Below are 19,956 nucleotides of genomic sequence, written 5' to 3'. Positions count from 1 at the left end.
TTCCTGAGTGCCCAGCACATGGCAGGATGAATGGAGAAGTGGAGTGGTTAGAATAAAGGGGTGTTTATGCTTGAAGGGGTGAGCTCCATGGGAAATCTAAGTATATGGAAGGAAGGGAAGATCCAACTTTAAGCAGTTTTAGGAATAAGGACATTTATTACAGCATCTAACAAGAAATCTCAGGGCAGGCGCTTCCAGAATTGGCCTCACAGCTGGAGGCTGCCCTTGTAGACAGTAGGATTAAGAAAGGACATATCCACAGGGAACTGTATTCAATATCTTGTAATAACCTATAATGAAAAAGAATATGAAAAAGAATATATATGTATAATAGAATCACTATGCTGTACACCAGAAGCTAACACAACATTGTAAATCAACTATGCTTCAATTTAAAAAAAAGAAAGAGCAAACCTTTTCACTACTTAAAGGTTGGAATTGCAATTGTTCCCTGATTCATTGATGTAATGGTAAAACTTCATAGTTCAGAAATGCTAAGCCACTCAGTAGATCTGCCCCACCTCCCTGCGGCTGAGAGATTAGACCTGGGGGACCTTTTCTTGGAAGATTAAGTTAAAGAGATTCCTGTGCAGAAACCACTAGGGAGGGTCACCTATAAATGGTTGGGTAGTGAGGCTTGAGGCCTTGGCCTAAATTTTCTAGTTAGATTTCAGAAATTCCTCAATTATTCTATATAAACCTTGGGTTGCACATCTGGTTGCTAACTTGGCATCTCCACGAGGCTGTTTAATAGACCTCGTGAACTTGCATCCAAAACCAATTCTTGGTTATTCACACCCCTGCAAAATTGCTTCTTACCCAATCTTCTCCATATTAGGAAATAAACCGTCATTCACCTATACTCAAGCCAGAATCTTGGGGTCATATTTGTTTCATCTCTTTCCTTCACAGCCCACATCTAATCCATCAGTAATTCATGTCAGCTCTGTCTCCAATATATATCCCAAGTCCAGGCGCTTCTCACAGTTTCCACTGCTACTGGCCTAGTGCTTGAACGTGCCTCTCTTGGTCTGGACCACTGCAGTAGCCTATGGGTTTGTCTCCTTGCTGCTGTTCTATGCGGCAGCCAAGTCTTTTTGGTCATTTGAAATGTGAAAGGATCATATCACTCCCTAACTTAAAACTTCCAATGGTTTCCTGATGCCAAAATACAATCATCCTCCATGGCCTACAGGACTCTATGTGATCTGCCCTTCACCTGCCTCACTGACTTCTCAAAGGCTTTGTTCACTATGCTCAGCAACTGGCCAGGTCCTCAGGACCATCACAATTGTTCCTTCTGAAATACTTTCCCCAAGAATTCTGCAGGCTGGCTTTTTCTTAGTATTCAGCCTTAACTTAAATATGTCCTTCCCACAGAAGTCTTCTCTAACTCCTGATCAGGAGTAGCCCACACCTCCAGTCTCTAACTTTTCACTGTGTCTTATTTTCTTCATAGCACTGGTCACTATTTGAAGTTATTTTATTTATTGGTTTACCTTTATTATCCGTCTTCACAGCAGAATATATGTGCCACAAAAGCTCAGTTTGCTTATTGCTGTACGCCCTGTACTGGGATAGTGTCCATGTTATAGGTACTCAGTAAATAGCTGTTGAACAAGGACAAGTTTCAAAGTCTCTGAATCTCGTATTAAAAACCAACATTTTTTGTGAGAAGAAAAGCTAATCTTTTTTTAGGTCTTGGGAAGACGGAGACACTCTCGGGGACAGAGGGTACCAAAAATATAGATAGGACAGGCCTAAGACAATATGGTAATGGAGGAGCTTAAGAGCATGAAGGGTGGGCAAGGATGGGTGCATGGACAGCTGGTCCAGGGTTTGGCCATGATAAATTTAGAGACTGAAGATGCTAGAGTCAAGGAGAAGAAAGTCATTCAAAGGTCTGCTTGGGGTCTTGGATTTTTTCAACCAGGTTTGAAATCTCAGGTAAGTTGTTCAGCCCCTCTGGCCTTAGCCTCTCAGAGCATTGGGCTGGGTGATCACTAAGGCCTTTGGCCAACCGTGATTGCTCCATGTTCATTCAGAAAGTAAGAACTGAACACCTACTGTGGTCCCAAAACTGTGCTGGATGCTGGGAATATAGCAAAGGACAAGGCCCAGTCCCTTCCTTCATGGAACTTCTAACATAGAAGACAGAGATTAGACAATAGTTACACAAATCAACATGTCATACAGATGGTGTTGGGAAGGGGAAGTGGAAGATGCAGTGAGAGTTTATAAACGAGTGCTTGTGGGGACTGTAAGGTCGGATAGACCTACTCCCAGAAAAGTTATATTTTCTTAATTGTAAAAATGTTCAAGCTTTGGGAGAGGGGACAAGGCAGCTCTGGGGAGAGTTTCCGGCTGAGTCCCTGACAGTGGGCTGTGCATTTGGGCAGATGTTTTCTCTGTTGCAGTGATGGATCCCGCAGTATATGGCATGTGGGGTCCTCTTGGAGCCAGGAGGGTACACTCAGTGGGTCATCCCTTGGTTGAGGGTGAATGGGGAGAAGTTCACTGCAGTGTGAAGAGCAGTTTTCCTCTCTGCTGCAGATGAAGGTGGAAATTGGCGCTTTCTGCTCTTTATGCCGGCCCCTCGACCCCACCTGGGCCAAATCCCCACAAGCAGCAAACAGGAGTTGGTGGTGGAGGGACTGCTCATTCCTCCCTACTCAGTGTGTGGTGTGGTGGTAGGTACGACTCTTAGTGCATACATTTGATCTTAAATCCTTCCTTATGCCCTCATCCTTTCAGGTGGAGGAAATAATCCCAGTCATTACTGGGCTGTCTCCTCCACGCTCCCCAATGGGTCCCAGGGGAGGCTGAGCACCCCCCGAGCCCCAAAGGGCAGAGACTGCACGGACTTCAGGGGCTTCTCTCTGAGGCTGGAGAAAGTTCTCACCTCGAGGGGGAGGACATGGCCCGAGTGGTAGAGTGCATGCTTAGCAAACACAAGGTCCTGGGTTCAATCCCCAGTACCTCCTCTAAAAATAAACAAATAAGTAAACTTAATTACCTCCACCTCCCCTCCAATAGATAGATAGATAGATAGATAGATAGATAGATAGATAGATAGATAGATAGATAGATAAAGTGAAAGTTCTCACCTCTCTTCTCTCCTATGCTGTTTTCAAAGGTCCCTCCAGGACACCTGGCATCTCTGTGCTTTGACTTCTACAAAAGACAGAAAGAGATTCAGTTTTTAGCCTTTGTTGATTGCTGCCCAACCCTGAAGCAGGACTGTCTGCTTGGAGGGCTTGTGGAAATTCAGGAAAAAGGCATACAAATTAATACTTTAAAAAATTGTCCTGCCATAAGACTGGAGCTCTAATCAGGAGAAATTGTATCTGTCTGAGTCCTGACTTTACGTGGGTAAATCACCACCACTTTAAGCCTCATTCCTCATCTGTTACTTAGGGAAAATCATAGTAGAGACTCTTAAATGGATTTGTTATGAGAATTAAATATATGCATTGCAAGCAAAATACTTAGCACAGTGTCTGGCACACGGCAAGTACTCAATACATTTTAGCTTTGATTTTAATAATATATATGATATTAGTTATGGTATAAAATATACGGCTATTATTCCCAGCTTGGTGATCATATATATAAGGGTTTTATGGAAGGTGGTCTTCGCTGTGCTGCTAAGCCCTTCCCACCTTTCTGACTGTGAACAGGGCTTGGCCAGCAGTGTTTCTCATGCTCCTTGGAGAACAGGTGCAAGTCAGGTCACGACTTCTCCCATCAACCTTCTTGTCAAACTGTAAAGAATGATGGTCTATTCTTGGAGGTTCCTACTTACTGTGTGGCAGCTTCTGAATTATACCTCTCTCGTTCAGACAGACTTTTTTTCTTCCTTCTACTCTCTCTTCCCCTCCAAAATACTGCAAGTAAATATCATTTATATTGATTTTTTTTTAAACCTGCCCTCTGGGGAGCCCATTTCCATCCCCTGAAAGTCTGGGAGGCCAGCCTCTGATGATATTTTCCCAAAGGCTGACTCAAATCTTCATTTGTTATGGAAATATTAAATCTTTTTGAAAAACAGCCTCAAGTCTTTGGGACAAATGCTGGCACGGGCTGTGTGCACATGCCGAGGACTGAAGGGCAAAGCCTGGAGGAGAGCAAGGCTTCTATCTGTTAGCTTGGGCGGAGGGGATGAGCCCCAGAGAGAAGGAAAGGAGGAAAGAGGAGGGTCCCAGGCCTGAGGGGAGACACAGAGGCAGAGATCCATGAGATGAGGACCTCAGAAAAAAAAAAAAAACAAGGCCAGATTGTCTGTGTAGTTTTCTGACTGTTCAAACTAAGAATATATTTGATATGAGGAAAAGTGTATGTAAGGAAAATGGCCTTAATGAGTTGATTGCATCTTTCCAAATTGAAAGCCAGACCCAGGAAATTTCATTCAGGACCTAGACACATAGTAAGGCTGATTTCTTTCTGACTTTGAGTCATTCTGAATAGCTTGGATTTTCTGTGTGTATTTTGTATATTTTTAAGAAACAAGAAAAATCATTGATCTTATGGATTCTGCTGATACAGTGTTTGAGGACTAGTGTTTATTTAGTGCCTCATATGTGTTAAATATTTAGTAGAGGCTTTATAAATGTGTCTGAATCAGCCCTGAAGACAATACTGTGTGGAAGATTCTTCCTTTCTTCATTTCTTCCTTCCTTCATTTCTTCCTTCCTTCATTTCTTCCTTCCTTCCTTCCATTTCTTTCTTTCTTTCTTTCTTTCTTTTCTTTCTTTCTTTCTTTCTTTCTTTCTTTCTTTCTTTCTTTCTTTCTTTCTTTCTTTCTTTCTTTCTTTCTTTCATGTATGTGCTTGAACTGAAGTAATGGAATGAGAAGTAAGCTTACTTTTTTATAATTAACACCATGTTGAAAAGGGTTGCTAATGTTTAAACAAGGAAAATTCAAAGTGACTTTATAAATAGACGGTCAAAGGAAGTTTAATAGGAATAATTTTAAAACAATATAGCTCGGGAAAATAAAATCAACTCTAGCCATAGAGCGTATTAGCTGGAACATAGGCGGTATTTTAAAAAATGTTTCTTGGAATGAACATAAACATGACACTTCAGTTCTGAGCTTGTTGTTTAACTGAAAACCTAAAACCCACTGGAGATTCTTAGACCAACAAGAAGTTTCTTTGGGGAGGCACCCAGTATGTTTCTTTTTTATGGATGTTGAAATTGAGGCTCGGAGAGGTTAGGTAGCTTGTCTAAAGTCATGTGACCTATCAGTACAGAAGCTGGGATTCAGACTGGGTCTGGGTCAGGCTTACTGTCCAGTCTAGTCCCCCTGTCCAATGTTGTACCTCCTCCTCCTGCTTCCACACTTTCTTTGTTCATGAAACTGATTCCTCAGGACCCCTCCCTTTGCCCAGGCACAGCTGCTCAAGGCACTAGGCCAGCGCATCCCAGGTATACAACAAACATTTCTTCGCCTGACAGTCTCCCAATAACATTGTTAATCCCTTGACCACAACATGATGTCTAACTTTAAAATTAAATTAGTCAACGTCTTTTTAGTTTTCGTATTTATCAAAGTTTCACATGCACATAATTTGGAGAGTCAAATAGTTCTACAAGGGTTGCCGTTAACATGCTTGTGCGTCTGTCCTGATTTTTCAGCTTTAAGCACTGACTCTGGAATTCCCACTAGGAAAGATGAGTTTTGCTCTTTCAGCTCCTGCTCTAGCCAGGCCCCCCTCACATGCACACTCCTCTTCCAATCCACATCCTTCCAAGATTGTCAAATGCTAATATAATTTATTCAAAATTCTGTATTTACATTGTTAAAAAACCAAAATTTAACCCAGTAAATGTTAAAGATCTAGCTGGCTTTGTTCAATGATTCATGAATCAGGCACATCCAATCTAGCAGACAAAAGGCATTCTGAGAAGTTCTATAAAATGAAACACTTATAGGCAGAAGGGAGTAGAAACAGGAACCAGGAAGTCATACTAGGAAGGTTCCTTTCAGGGGTGGTGGGGGTCTGTCAGGCAATTCTTGATGGACTGGTTTCAGATTCCCTTTCTGGGAGAACCGAAACTGTAATTAAGTCTTGGTTTGGTGACATGGGGCTTAGCATAAGCAACTCCATTTGGGGCCTGTTGTCTTGTTTTTAACAACATTATGAAAATATAAATTATATTTTTAATGGAGCCGTTCGGTAAACTGTGATTACTTTTCCTTTCCTGGAGTTAGTAACTGTCTTCTTTTTTCATTTGCTTTGTTTCCTTGGTATTAAGCAATAATTAAAGTTCAGACTCTTTGCCAAAGATCTAAATCCCCTCCCCAGGTACTTGAATGATCAAGTCTTCTATCAAACTCAGCTTGGTTCGGGCCTCCCGCAGAGGGAGTTCTGCCCTGCAGTGGTCTGGGCGGGGCCTCCCGGGACCCCCTGCCGCGCCCTGGGGTTCCCTTCACTGCCCTGCTGGGCTGGAGTCCTGCTTCCTACATCCTGGTCTTCCTCCTTCTTTGTTTACTCTTGAATTTGTGAGGAGCTGACTTTCCAGTCACTTCATGAGAAAGGGGCCTGCAGCCATGCGTTTTTAATCTCAGCATCTCCAGCACTTGGCATCATAGTTGCTCCATAAATGTTCGTTAAACTGATGAAAGGATAAAAGAAGAAAGGAGGACAGGAAGACGTCAGCAGGGAAAAAGTTATCACACGTCTAAGTGAGAAAAGGGAAACAATAAATCCTGATAATCTGATGTTTAAATGACTGGCCTAAACGTTTCATTTATGATTTACATAAGTAATAATGGAAGTTCACAAGACCAGCTGGATTTAGGGAACTCTTCTCATCTTTTCAAAAGCCAGTCTGGCACCGGCGAAAGCATATAGGCCGTGAATGAATTATCTAACCCTTTTGTGTCTCTGTTTTCTTGTCCATAAAAAATAGGGATGATAATAGATGATAAAACTTATGTAAACTGTTGTGTTGCGTGACAACTAGTTGTTGCTGGGCACGTTCACCAGTCATCTCATTAAAAGGACATGTAAATTAAATTAAATCAGACCTTTTGTATGCAAGACACCTAGCTGATGCCTAGCATTTGTAGCACTTGGTGAATGAAAATGGTTATTCAAAGCTTAGATTTGGGTTCAGATGTGATGGTGAGATGCCCCTTCTAATCTTGGCTTTCACTGTGACTCACTGTGTGCCCTTCAGCAAGTCCCTCCCCATCTCTGATCTTCAGTGCTTCCTTCAGTGAAGTGTGGATGGTGGCTCACCCCCACCCCACCTCTGTCATGCTATACTCTTGTTCTGTAAAGCGTCCGTCCCGGAACTGGCTCCAGCCAGCTGCTGTGAGCACAGTTTGCAGATCGATGCTATCTCTGGCCCTGGCTCCCGCCTCCTCCAGGACTGGGGCTGTGGTGGGTGTCCTGAGGTTGACTAGAAAGAAGTGGTACCTTCTTCTGATGTGTAATGCCAGACAGATCCGGCCTGGGCTCCAGCCAACACCAGGGAAGGGGACTTCATCATAAAAGCCACCTTGTCAGTGTCAGTCTGGGGTGATTAATGACTCTTTAATCCCACAGCAGAATACCTGACAAAATAAGCTTGGGCCAAAAAGGCAGAACAAACCTAATTAGCCTGGTCGAGCCACTCACAAGGTGTGGGTTGCTAAGGATCCCAATGGCTTGGAAAGGAAGCCTCTCCCTTTAGGTCTGTGAAAGCGTCAAGTGGCCACAATGGGGAAGGGACTCCATTAAAAGGAGGGGGCTGGCCAATGAATAAACATGCAGGTTACCATGTTGGTATTTCACTGAATGCCGTTCTGAAGTGGGGTGCTTGGGGCCTCGGAGGCCGGCGCCCCCGGTATTGTGCTGGGGGAGGGACTGGCCATTTGAAGTCAAGGTGAGGACATACTGGGGGCAGATGGAACCTGCTTTGTTTGTGAAAGAGTTTTTCTGCTATTTATGCTAATGAGTGGGAAACACTTCTCAAGCATTTCAGATGATTCTGTAATGAGGCTGGGCAGAATGTGCCAACATTGTTGGCCCGGGACGATTTTAAACTCCCACTCGCCACATTAGCAGCCCCTTTCTTTACATGAAGGCCCTTGGAGGGTGAAAGGGGACAATGAAGGAAGAGTGAAAACATCACAAAGAGACGCTTTTGTTTCGCATTCCTTTGAACCCTCTCAAAAGCCCGGTTTCAAGGGGTGTGTTGGGCCTGCCTTTCAACGTTACTGAACCCAGAATCCCTGTTGTTTAGCAACATAGAAAGCTGACCTTAATTGACTCCACTTCTGAGCAGGCTTTGTAAATCACTCTGCCCCAGAGTGAAATTTCCTGATGGGGTCTGTATGTGATATAGACCATGTAGACACAGGATACCAGCGTGCCAGTGAATACGCACGCCTTCGCGAGTGCCCAGTGATTTCCAGTTTACAGCCCACTTTATGTCGTTGTCCAGTTTAATTCTCACAAGCAACCTACCACCGGATGAGGAGTCGTTGCTCTTATTTTATAGAGAAGAGAACCGAGGCGCAGAGAAGTTAGGTGACCTGCCCCGAATCCCAGCCTGAGGAAGAATCAGAGTTGTGAGCAGAACGGCGCTCTCCCTGGCTTCTTCCACTCTGGCACAGATACTCCTGAGATTGGAGAGCATGCATATGTGTGTGCCAGAGAGACATCTCCTGTGATGAGTTTCTCAAAAACATCATTTTTTGGAGAAAGAAGAGCATCACTAGATGATGGTGCCATTTTGCATTCCTCCCCTAATTACTGGTCATGATAGCATTTCCTGGACCAGATTTCTCCTTTCTCTGTACCTTAGCTGTGCCCAGCTTATTTGTACCCCACTTTCCTTGCTCCCCCCCAAGTCACCCAGCTACAGACACGTGACTGTCCCATGGTGCAGTACTGGATATCCCATCTTCCCTATGGGATGGCACTTTCCTGAGTCTTACCAATTTTGTTAAGGGTGTTGTGAGGAAGGGGGTCTACTCTGGAGCTCATCCAGAAGTTTGACTACAGTTCAGGCCTGAGAAACATGTGTACACTCTTAAAGCCACTGGACTAGTAATAATCAAAGTTGACTTTGGCTTCTGACTGGGGCCAGCTTCACTGGCATGTGACCTGTGCAGTTGGTACAGGACTCTGTGCTCAGAAGGGCCCTGTGCTCGGTTTTTTGCTCTGCTACCATTGTGTTGACATGCTTAATAATTTTATCTTGGAGCTTCTGCTTTGTAAAGTGAAGTCCAAAGAGATGGTGGAGCAAGGGAGATGCAGGCAGCATGCTTGTCCACGGGGATTCCTTGCTCCCCATATTCACACAATACGCTCCATGCCCCAGGAGTCTGGAATCCCAGTGGCCCCACAATCAAGGGAGTTCGGTGACACTCAAAGCAAAGTAAGTGTGCTATGTCTGTAAGTGAGTAAGGGGGACGCCGGTGGCCCTGAGAGACCACACTTTCTTTTCCCAATCAGAATGGAACACATTCTGCAGAAAGAAGACAGCGATGTTCTAAGAGACATGACTGACCAGAGAATCCCATTGTATCTCTTTTTATTCATGGGACTTCCCCATAGTGGCCAAGCATTTACACTGAAAATGATGACAGAAGGAGAGGGAGAGAGGGTGCTGCAGAGTTGCCTGTCCTTTCAGCAGCCTTCTCAGTAAGCCAGAGGCAGAGAGCTGCGGGAATGTGTGTGTATTTTGAAGTGAAATAGACAGCTGAGTTACTTTGGAGTGGCACTTCTGCTGTTCTAGTAAGAACAAAACACATGTACGCATGGGATACAAAATCAAAATTCTTTCATTTTGGTGATTCTGCGTAGGATTTAGAGGCTCTTCTGTTTGCATAAATCTGGAATTGTGCAATCTACAGATAAACAGTAAAACTCATGCCAAAAATTTAAAAATTTAATTTTGCTCTACTTAGAATGACAGTAAACAGCAAATCAAAACTACCGTGACAAGTTGAGAGCGAGCTCACGGAAGAAAGGAAAAGCTTTATATTTTAGAACCTCTAATGGCACCCTTTCCCCCACTTGTTGAACAAGGGGCTCTATACTTGCATTTTGCATTGGGTCCTTCAAATTATGTCGCCAGTTGTTTCCAACCAAAGACATACAGAAAGTGAATTTTAGGTGTTTTAAAAAATGTTCATATGATATGATACTTTTATGTGGAATCTAAAAATAAACATGATACAAATCTTATTTACAAACCAAAAATAGACTCACAGACAGAAAACCAACTACGGTTACCAAAGGGGAGAGAGAGATGAGGATAAATTAGGAGTCTGGGATTAATAGATACACAGTACTATATATAAAATAGATAAACAACAAGGACCTAAGGTATAGCAAAGAGAACTATATTCAATTTCTTATAATAACATATAATGGAAAAGAATCTGAAAAAATATATATATATATCTGAATCACTTTGCTGTACACCTGAAACTAACATTGTAAATCAACTACACTTCAATTAAAAAATTTTTTTAAATGTTCTGTGATCACAGATCTCATGATTAACTCAAAAAGGCTGCTCTGTTAATGGTGCTGGGTGGGACTGTAGCATGTGCCATGATGCTCTGTGGGCAGAGGGTGGTGTGGTGGGGGCCACGTGGATGTGCTCCCTATGTGAACATGGATAAGAGGTTCCTCCCAAGCCGTGTTCTTAATCTGCAAAGTAGTGATAACATGTGCTTTGTACATTGGTCAGTGGTTCCAGTCAAAGAGTAGATATAAAGATATTCTGAACAATTTAAAGTGTTGTGCTCAAAAATCAGTTGCATTTCTTTACACTAACAATGAATCAACAGAAAAAGAAAGTAAAGAAACAATCCCCTTTAAAATAGCACCCAAAGTAATAAAATACCTAGGAATAAATCTAACCAAGGAGGTGAAAGAATTATACACAGAAAACTACAAACCATTGATGAAGGAAATTAAAGTAGACTTTAAAAAATGGAAAGATATCCTATGCTCCTGTATTGGATGTATGAATATTGTTAAAATGGTCACACTGCCCAAGGCAATCTACAGATTTAATGCAATCCCTATCCAATTACCCAGGACATATTTCACAGAACTAGAACAAATCATAATAAAATTTATATGGAACCATCAAAGACCTAGAACTGCCAAAGCATTACTGAAGAGAAAGAAAGAGGCTGGAGGAATAACTCTCCCAGACTTCAGACAATACTATAGAGCTACAGTCATCAAGACAGCATGGTATTGGTACAAAAACAGACATACAGACCAATGGAACAGAATAGAGAGCCCAGAAATGAACCCACAAACTTTTGGTCAACTAATCTTCGACAAAGGAGGCAAGAATATACAATGGAATAAAGACAGTCTCTTCAGCAAATGGTGTTGGGAAAACTGGACAGCAGCATGTAAAGCAATGAAGCTAGAACACTCCCTTATACCATATACAAAAATCAACTCAAGATGGATCAAAGACTTAAACATAAGACAAGATACAACAAACCTCCTAGGAGAAAATATAGGCAAAACATTATCTGACATACATCTCAGAAATGTTCTCCTAGAACAGTCTACTCAAGCTGTAGAAATAAAAGCAAGAATATACAAATGGGACCTAATGAAAATTACAAGCTTCTGTACAGCAAAGGAAACCATAAGTAAAACAAAAAGACAACTTACAGAATTGGAGAAAATTTTTGCAAATGAAACTGACAAAGGCTTGATCTCCAGAATATATAAGCAGCTCATATGACTTAATAAGAAAAAAATGAACAACCCAATCCAAAAATGGGCAAAAGACCTAAATAAGCAGTTCTCCAAGAAAGACATACAAATGATCAATAAGCACATGAAAAAATGCTCAATATCACTAATTATCAGAGAAATGCAAATCAAAACTACAATGAGGTATCACCTCACACCAGTCAGAATGGCCATCATTCAAAAATCCACAAACGGCAAATGCTGAAGAGCCTGTGGAGAAAGGGGAACACTCCTACATTGCTGGTGGGAATGCAGTTTGGTGCAGCCACTGTGGAAAACAGTATGGAGATTCCTCAAAAGACTAGGAATAGACTTACCATAGGTCCCAGGAACCCTGCTCCGGGGCATATATCCAGAAGGAACCCTACTTCAAAATGACACCTGCACCCCAATGTTCATAGCAGCACTATTTACAAGAGCCAAGACATGGAAACAGCCTAAATGTCCATCAACAGATGAGTGGATAAAGAAGAGGTGGTATATTTATACAATGGAATACTATTCAGCCATAAAAACCGACAACATAACGCCATTTGCAGTAACATGGATGCTCCTGGAGAATGTCATTCTAAGTGAAGTAAGCCAGAAAGAGAAAGAAAAATACCATATGAGATTGCTCATATGTGGAATCTAAAACAAACAAACAAACAAACAAAGCATAAATACAAAACAGAAATAGACTCATAGACATAGAATACAAACTTGTGGTTGCCAGTGGGGCGGGGGGTGGGAAGGGATAGACTGGGATTTCAAAATTGTAGAATAGATCAACAAGATTATACTGTACAGCACAGGGAAATATATACAAGATCTTATGGTAGCTCACAGAGAAAAAAATGTGACAATGAATATATATATATGTTCATGTATAACTGAAAAATTGTGCTCTACACTGGAATTTGACACAACATTGTAAAATGATTATAAATCAATAAAAAAATAAAGTGTTGTGCATATATAAAGAAATTTATAATTTTCAATACTGTTTAAAAACTGCAAAGCAGGACCATGAACACTGCTGTCTTTGTTCCCTCTGATCTGCAAATTAATTTTAAATGAAATCCGAATTCACCTTTTCTTTTACGCAAATTTGTTAATAACTGTTTGGAAGAGAGTATGGAACTTCAATATATTCACATCTTTTTTACCCCTTTGTGGTTAATACAATATACACTGGTGTTTTTAAAGGCAAGAGTGGTTTGGCTGAAGCAAGAAAGTTTTACTCTATAGAAAAAAAGCAAAAAAACAAAATATAAAGTAGTTTTTACAGTATTCTGTGATTACACAGCTGTCAAAACTGTGCGTAGAAAAGTGACAAGGAAATAAACCAAAAGTCCAACAACTAGATCAATAAACAACTTGGCACAAGAGGACAAATGAGCCCTAATCACATAGGGCCCTATAACATGGTCTACCGTTTTTATCACACAGTTTGGGTAACTCCTGGATTCAAACAAGTTTGTCCAAATGTAACAGCTGCTCACAGGCCAAGTCTGACTGATCAAACCACTGAGACCACAGCAAATATGCTAATCATATCCCTCCAGTACCAGCATAATGAATAGTTCTCTGCCATATAGTGAGGACTTTACCATAAATGGCAGACTGATACTGAAGAATAATGGTTTTACTGGGCACGAAAACATTCTGCCCTTGCGTCCCAAGGTGATGTAGCAGATCCAAACTCTCAAATACTTGTTCCAAGTCCACACCAGCACAGCAGCTGACCGGTGAATTATGGTTTCATAGTTTATACCTCATTTTATTCTCCTTTTAGACCGCAAGCACTTTAAAGCCAGAGTCATCAAATTCATCTCTCTCTTCCCGTAGCCCCTAGTGCACCTACAGGGCCTGGCACGTGGTAGGAGCTCAGAGATGTGAATTCAAGCATTTTGAGTTGACTTAAATGATGGTCAACACTCATTTTGCTGAGATAGCTATTCTTATTCATGAAGGACCCCAGGCTGCCCCAGATCAGTCCTGGTGGATGCCTCCTGCCCACCAGTGGGAGAAACAGGGGTACAACTTGTACTTTCCGGGGAATATGTACAAACCAGAAACTGTCAAGTCCCAGAAACTCTTCCGTGTCTTGACTAAGACCACACTGTATGGCCTCAGGCTTTCCTTGCTTTGCAGCCCTGTTTGAAATATACTCTTTGTTATATTTGGAATATAATACCCTTTGACCCAGCAATGAAAACTTGTGCAAGGCTGTGAGTAGCAGCTGCATTAATAATAGCTTCAAACTGGAAACACTCCAATGTTCATCAGCAGGAGAATGGGCAAACAAAATGTGTTGTAGCCTTACTAGGAAATACTACTCAGCAATAAAAAGGAGCAAACGCTATGGATGGATCTTAAAGGCATGTCAAGTGGAAGAAGCCAGCCACAAGAGTCCATACTGAAGGATTCCATTTAAATGCAGTTCTAAACAGACACAACCGATCTAGAGGGATGGAAATCAGAACAGTGACTGCCTGGGGTAGGGGTGGGGTGGTTTGACTAGAAAGAGGGCAGAAGGAACCTCTCTCTGGGGTGATGAATATATTCTCCATCCTGACTGGGCTGGTGCTTACATAGGTTCCATTTGTCAAAACTCATTGAACTGTACACTTAAAAATCTGCACATTGTATTGTTTGCTAAATTAACCTTCAATTACCCCCTCCTCCAACTCGAGTATTTGGGGCTGAAGCCTTTCCATGGCTGGCTGTCCCCAGGCTCAGATACTGGCAGGGGAAGTTGTGATTCCTGCAGCTGTGGCCACACTGCAGATTTCCTCACATTTGAGGGGGCAGCCCCAGCACGTGGCCCATTTCTCATGCAGGCACTTTGCTGGCTCTTGGTGAACGCCTGTCTCTCCCGGGGCCCCTGGAAGACGCTCATCCTTCTTCCCTTTAGCAAATGTCTTCAGATCTCAAGTTTTCTCTGCATTTTCTCTTCCCCAGGCTAATCCTCAGTTTTTCCATTCATGCTTCACTGAACATGGTTTCCAAATCCTTCCTCCCCAGCGTGTCCCTCCTCTGGATCCGGTCCAGCTGCCCAGGGCCCATTTAAACGATTCTCTGAATGCTCGTGCTGACAACTAGACTTCTACCTCCCAAGTGATTGCAGCAGGAGGAGGCAGGTTATGAGCCTTTGTCTGTATAACCCAACAGGTTAAATTTTTTTTAATGGGGGGGAAAAGAAATGAAAACGTGGCGGGTTTTTCACAAAGGCCCCTGTGAATGATTGACATACATTTAAGCAGACGACGTATTTGTGCGATGCCAAGGGGCTGATACATTAATAGATATAATTTGTAGGCTCCCAAGGAGAGGTTAAAGAGGAGAGCACAGATTCCTTTGAGCTGACTTGGTGCTTCCATGTCATCTGTCCCAGCCTTAATCAAGTTATCATATCAACCCAGTGTCTCCTGGACCCCAGCTCTCTGTCTGAATGAGGAAAAAATTTGCAGACAAATTTCTAGCAGCAGGAAGTTGGTGCTCTCCTGCAAGGCCGGATAAAAAGTACCTGTAACCTCTCCAGGCCTCCCTCCTGCTCCTGCTGGGAGTTCAGTTCAAGTGGTTCCCTTATTTGATTACGCCTCTCAGGCAGGCCTTGTCTGGTGTAGGTATCCAATTCGCTGCCGTGCCCACTGGCTCCCTACGAAGCAGAAAACATTAGAGTCACTCTTTTGTGAAATTATGGGGAAGCTGAGTGGGCCAAGCACGTGTGGTGTGTGTGTGTGTGTGTGTGTGTGTGTGTTTGTATGTGTGTGTGTAGACACACAGATGTGTATAAAGAGAGGAATGCTGTTTGTTAGCAAATGTGGCAGTGATTTATGTTCACTTCCTTTAGTCACAGAGCAACTGAGTGGCATCCCCAAATTCTCACGATAAAAAAAAAAGAGGTGAGAGAAAAAAAGAACACTCCTGCTAAGTGCTATATATCATTACTATTTTTTTATTGTTTGCAAAAGCTTTATAACATGCATAATTTACAATCAATGGACCAAACTCTCCTTTTACGAATTTCTTTTCTTCGTGACTATAGAATTCAAATTATAGTGCTATATATTATTTTATCATGAAAGTATGAATTATGACGGTCTTTGTAACTGTTTTCACTCAAGACTATTACTGGACCGATGTTGATGTGTTGGTAGATTTGTGCATATCCATTTCTCCTACACATTAATTTATGGGTGGATGAAAAGAGTGTAGGTGATATGTGTTGTAAGCAGATCCCTACTCTACATTACCTTTTATTTATTTTTCTACACTACCTTTTAAAAATCGGTTTTCTTTTTAAAAAGTCACACAATCACTGAGAAACAAACAACCCCCCCAGCCCCCATCCACTGCCAAAACTTGGCAAGCTTTTGTATCCATTTCCAGAAATACCAACCTGATCAAAGGAAAATAATGGTAACACTTTTTATCTTCAGGTGCCCAAAACAGCTGAGAATCTGGCCTAAGAAGCATTTTCGGATCAGCCTGCAGCTTGGGACAGGCGGGCCCTGGCGAGGAGCTGGTAGCGCTGAACACTCGGAGGGTGAAATTGGACTTGGCTGGCTAAGGTCAGTGCTGGGCTGGGAAAACGAGGAGTTAGCAACTACCCATTCATTCCTAAGGGAAAAAAAGGAAACACACCGTCCGAACTCAAGATGCCTATTGATTTATCCCCGTTAACAGGCGGGGCACTTGAGAAGCCAAGTCTTGGGGCTCGTTAGCGTCTTTATTGAGAGAAGACCGTCCCCGCGAGTTCCCACGGGGGCCGGGAGTCAGCGGGGCGCAGGGCGCAGGCTGGGAGAGGCGGCTTTTCTTAAAGGCCCTCACAAAGTCCGCTGGAATCTCAACGGTTAAAGAGAGCTCGCTGCACAAAGGGGCGCCCCGGCGGTAATCGAGAAATAAATTTGATTTTCTGAATTCTTTGGCAGCTGGTGACAAAGGGCCAGGTATGGCGCGCGGCGGGGGTGATCCGAGCCGAGGCGGCCGCCTGGCGGGGCGCACAAGTCCGGGGGCGGGGGGAGCACAAAGGCGGCGGCCTGCGTCACAAAGGCAGACCTGGGGCTCCACGCTGCACGCCCGCGCTGGGGGCCAGTAACTGTGAGCAGCGCGGGGCACGGACTGGCCTCCACGGAGCCGCTAAACCGGCTGAGGCCACCCTGCTGCTGGCCCAGGTGCTCAGGGGCTGATTCCCCGGCCACCAACTGCATCCTGGAACTCCCAGGGCCTTCTGCTGGGGCCACAAGCTCTTTAAATGCTTAATAGGTTCATCAAGAAATGTCCACAAACCCCTTGCCTAATTCAGCCTTTTGCTACGATTTGGGAGGATCGCCAGAAACGCCTTGAAATTTCCCCAGATTCCTCCGGGCTCAATGGACTGGGCCCTCCCTTGTCTTTATTTATCAAGTTCTCTGGTCATTTCCTGAGTCATGTCTGTCTGTCCCATCTGTAAGTTTCTTGAAGGGCAGCGGTGGATGTTACTCTTCCTTTGGTGACAAAGCCCAAGTGGGAAATCCCCAGGGAAGTGTAGCTGCCAGGCATCTAACGGCAGGAATGAATGCTTCATTCATTCATTCATTCATTCAAAAACATTTCCTGAGCGCTGCTCACTGGCCCCCCAGCACTGTACTGATCTCAGTTTCCCCCTCCTCTGTCTCCTGTCACATCTTGCTCCTGAGTCAGCTGAAGAAGCAGCACCTCCCAAACTCTCCTGGAACAGAGCGTCTGGCTCCCCCAACCAGCCGAGAAAGCCCTGCTGGTAAAAGCTCAGACTGGCTTCTCCTCAGACTTGAAGATGTGTGTGGGCCAGATTTCCTCCGCACCACTCTGAACATTCCAAAAGCCACTACCTCAGATGCTAGCCAGACTTTGGTCTTGTTCCGTTCGCGTCCAAAAGGAGGCCGTCCATAAGGCTGATTTTATTTGTAGAGGATGTCAGGAGATCCAGAAAGGCAGGCTCGGGAAGGAACAAAATGTGTTAAACATACAGCTTGCTGAGGCTCTTTCATACTCTCTCTGAGCAAATCAGTACCTAAAGAGAAGCCCCGTGCCTTTAGCTGCTATTAAAATCCAAGTGGCATTTTTTTTTAATTGCAGAAATGGGACTCCCCTGCTAGATTAATTCCTCCCCAGGCTGAATTCCTTTTGGCTGATTCCTCTACTTGACCCTTTCTCAGAACCAGCACTAGCAAGTAATACTACCAGAGCCTCTTGTTGTGTGCATGTGCCCTTAGACTCTGTCTCAGAGGCATCCTCTTTCCTGCTGGACCCGTTGTATTTCAGGTTGATCCCTAATTAGATTCAGTGTAAGGCGGGACCTGTGTGTGTGTGAACGTGGGCCTGTGCATGTGAGTAAGGTGCTTGCAATTAGCAGCACAAAAGCTGGGAAATGAGGCATGATTAAATGAGTGTCTAAATATAGAACAAGTACCCTAGGAGTTCTCGGAAGATAAATCCTTCTCACCCCAGGCCAGGGACAGCAGCTTGCCATGTGTCTGTCTGTGTCATAGTGGAGTAGTGTGAGGCTGATAGCAGAGGAGGACTATACTTATCATACTCTGGGAGGTCAGGTAAAGAAGGCTCCAATTGCTTCACTGTATTAGTTACCTATTACTACATAACAAATTACCACAAACTTAGTGGCGTAAAACAACACCCATTTGTTATCCCACAGTTTCTGTGGGTCAGTTATGTGGGACAGCCTTGGCTGGGCCCCCTGTTTCAGGGGCTTTCACCAGGCTTTAATTCAGGAGTCAGCCAGGGCTGGGGTCGCATCTGCAATGTGACTGGGGAGGCATCCACTTCTGAGCTCACAAGGTTGTGCACAGGATTCAGATCCTTGAGGGTTGTTGGACTGAGGGCCTTAGCTCCTTGAGGGCCATCAGCCAGAGGCCACCCTCACTTCCTTGCCCCGTGGACCTCTCTATATGGCAGCTGACTCCATCAGAGCTAGCGAGGGAGACAGTACAGAGTCTGCTAGTAAAGTGAGTATCACCATCTTATGTAGTATAATCATGGGAGTGACATCCCAGCATCTCTGCAGGATTCTGTTGGGCAGGAACAAGCCACAGGCCCTGCCCACACTTGAGGGGAAGGGATTGCACAAGAGTGTGGATACGAGGAGGCATGGACCACAGGGGCCTCCTTAGAATCTGTCCACTACATTCATTTCAGCTGCAAATAAACCATGGCCCTAAGATGAGGATGTGCTCTGGTCACAGTCTCAGTGAGTTTGTCTAGTGGCTAGATGCTCATCCCACTAGGATTTCTATTTTGTCTTTTGCACTTTCCTCTATAATACAGATTTAACGTCTGTGAAGCCCAAGCAGGTGTGGTCTCTACACAGCAGTCTTTGCTGCCAGCTTAACACCTACTCCCCCGTCATCACTGTGGTCCGCCTCTAAGGAACTCAAGAACTGCAGTTTCTCTGCCTCCACAAAATATTCCAAAACCGAAGTGCTAGAAAGAATCCCTTTTCCAGATCAATTAAATGAGAAAATTTTGAGAATATCAGAGTTTTCTTAGTCCCCTACTTCCACCCTACCCCAACTCCTTTTAACAGATGAGAAAACTGAAGCCTAGAAAGAAGTCATTTATTCAAGCTCCCATGGACACAGTCAACATATATAAAGTATCAGAGAGAAGGTGCTGGCTTGAGCAAGCAACCATACGAGGAACTGGCCAGCAGGACAGCTGGAACCAGGACTCAGAGCACTCAGGGTGACTCCTGTCCCATCTCTCCACAGCAGCCAGCAGCCCCAGGTCCCCAGGCCCATGCGGGTCCAGAGACCAACAGGAAAACAATCAAATAACAGTCCAGATCCCAACAGGCCATGTTGCTTCTTGAGGGAGAAAAAAAACTGCACATATTATAAATTCTGAACATGCAAAGACTGCTTAAATAGCTGGTTCCCCAGGGACCACACATCACTGACAGCCAGAGCACAGTGTAATAGGACCCTCGCTTCACTCCTGTAATTTCAGCTGGATTACAGTTCCCACCACAAGCAGTGGAAGTTACATCTAATTTGACATGAAGAGAGAGAGAGAGAGACAGGGAGAGGGAGAGGGAGGTTGAGATTTTTTTTTCCGGGTCCAAGTCTTCGTCTCACCTCCTCTGTGCACTAGAGAGAAAAAGTAGTATCTTCTGACCTCTGGTCACTGCATTTGGCCAAACAGCCTCCCAGGAAGCTATGGACAAAATCTCCCTCCAACCTATTCTCTTATCAGA

At 43.8% G+C, this 19,956-nt stretch overlaps 2 long non-coding RNA genes across 4 annotated transcripts in view; one reads left to right on the top strand and one right to left on the bottom strand.

The window, feature by feature from the left end:
• The window catches only part of LOC140696970 (uncharacterized), a 103,793-nt gene extending 87,147 nt beyond the window's left edge, over positions 1-16,646 (top strand). Inside the window, exons 2-3 of one of the 2 annotated variants that reach the window (XR_012073744.1) lie at positions 16,166-16,297; positions 16,413-16,646. This is a non-coding gene — a long non-coding RNA (uncharacterized lncRNA). Of the gene's footprint in view, positions 1-16,165 lie in introns of both variants that reach the window. The other variant, XR_012073743.1, reaches the window with a different exon arrangement.
• On the bottom strand, positions 134-16,718 carry LOC140696969 (uncharacterized). Of its 2 annotated transcripts, XR_012073741.1 has the most exons (7): positions 16,126-16,718; positions 15,250-15,381; positions 6,443-6,621; positions 3,663-4,834; positions 3,108-3,174; positions 1,500-1,610; positions 134-290 (listed from the first exon to the last, which is right to left on the bottom strand). It is a non-coding gene; the product is annotated as an uncharacterized lncRNA (long non-coding RNA). The 2 variants fall into 2 exon arrangements; XR_012073740.1 differs by lacking the exons at positions 3,663-4,834; positions 6,443-6,621.
• Positions 16,719-19,956: the final 3,238 nt, after the last annotated feature.

Source organism: Vicugna pacos, chromosome 1 (assembly GCF_048564905.1).
Source record: "Vicugna pacos chromosome 1, VicPac4, whole genome shotgun sequence".
Lineage (NCBI taxonomy): Eukaryota > Metazoa > Chordata > Mammalia > Artiodactyla > Camelidae > Vicugna > Vicugna pacos.
Note: the sequence above shows the minus strand (reverse complement) of the source record. Positions and strands in the feature narration are given on the sequence as shown.